This window comes from Schistocerca serialis, unplaced genomic scaffold (genome assembly GCF_023864345.2).
Source record: "Schistocerca serialis cubense isolate TAMUIC-IGC-003099 unplaced genomic scaffold, iqSchSeri2.2 HiC_scaffold_326, whole genome shotgun sequence".
NCBI classification, from domain to species: domain Eukaryota; kingdom Metazoa; phylum Arthropoda; class Insecta; order Orthoptera; family Acrididae; genus Schistocerca; species Schistocerca serialis.
Window position 1 is genome coordinate 50,001 of NW_026047896.1, and position 1,159 is coordinate 51,159.

Here is a 1,159-nt window from a genome sequence, read left to right on the forward strand (position 1 = left end):
TGTTCAAAGTAAACGTGCCGGCCCACCGAGACACTCACTCAAGAGCACCCTGGTAGGATTGCAACGGGGTCCGCCTCGGGACGCACGAGCACGCACGAGGCGCGTCGCACGCCTTCAGCTCGCCCCACCGGCAGGACGTCCCACGATACATGCCAGTTAAACACCGACGGGCGGTGAACCAACAGCGTGGGACACAAATCCAACTACGAGCTTTTTAACCGCAACAACTTTAATATACGCTATTGGAGCTGGAATTACCGCGGCTGCTGGCACCAGACTTGCCCTCCAATAGATACTCGTTAAAGGATTTAAAGTGTACTCATTCCGATTACGGGGCCTCGGATGAGTCCCGTATCGTTATTTTTCGTCACTACCTCCCCGTGCCGGGAGTGGGTAATTTGCGCGCCTGCTGCCTTCCTTGGATGTGGTAGCCGTTTCTCAGGCTCCCTCTCCGGAATCGAACCCTGATTCCCCGTTACCCGTTACAACCATGGTAGGCGCAGAACCTACCATCGACAGTTGATAAGGCAGACATTTGAAAGATGCGTCGCCGGTACGAGGACCGTGCGATCAGCCCAAAGTTATTCAGAGTCACCAAGGCAAACGGACCGGACGAGCCGACCGATTGGTTTTGATCTAATAAAAGCGTCCCTTCCATCTCTGGTCGGGACTCTGTTTGCATGTATTAGCTCTAGAATTACCACAGTTATCCAAGTAACGTGGGTACGATCTAAGGAACCATAACTGATTTAATGAGCCATTCGCGGTTTCACCTTAATGCGGCTTGTACTGAGACATGCATGGCTTAATCTTTGAGACAAGCATATGACTACTGGCAGGATCAACCAGGGAGCTGCGTCAACTAGAGCTGAGCAGCCGGCCGCCCGGGAGTGTGTCCCGGGGGCCCGCGCGAACACGCAAGCGTCCGCTCAATTATTCTGCAAACAGGAGGAGGCTGAGCTCCCCTGCACCATACACCTCGAAACCCTCTCAGGTCCCGGCGGCGCGCAGCGCCGTCCTAAGTACTTGGTCGGGTTCGAGAGAGGCGCAATCGCCCGGGGTTTGGCGAGTAGACGCTTTAGGTGCGACCACCCGTGCTCCCAACTGAGCTTGCCGCTGCCGACAGAGGCCCGGGAGCGTGCTGTCGTGGCATTGCCGG

The 1,159-nt window shown here is 56.0% G+C and overlaps 1 non-coding gene across 1 annotated transcript in view; it reads right to left on the reverse strand.

Annotated features, from left to right (window-relative positions):
• LOC126445109 (small subunit ribosomal RNA) overlaps window positions 1-852 on the reverse strand; it is a 1,909-nt gene extending 1,057 nt beyond the window's left edge. Inside the window, exon 1 of the ribosomal RNA XR_007582929.1 lies at window positions 1-852. This exon is cut by the window's left edge and continues 1,057 nt beyond it. This is a non-coding gene — a ribosomal RNA (small subunit ribosomal RNA).
• Between the last annotated feature and the right edge of the window lie 307 nt (window positions 853-1,159).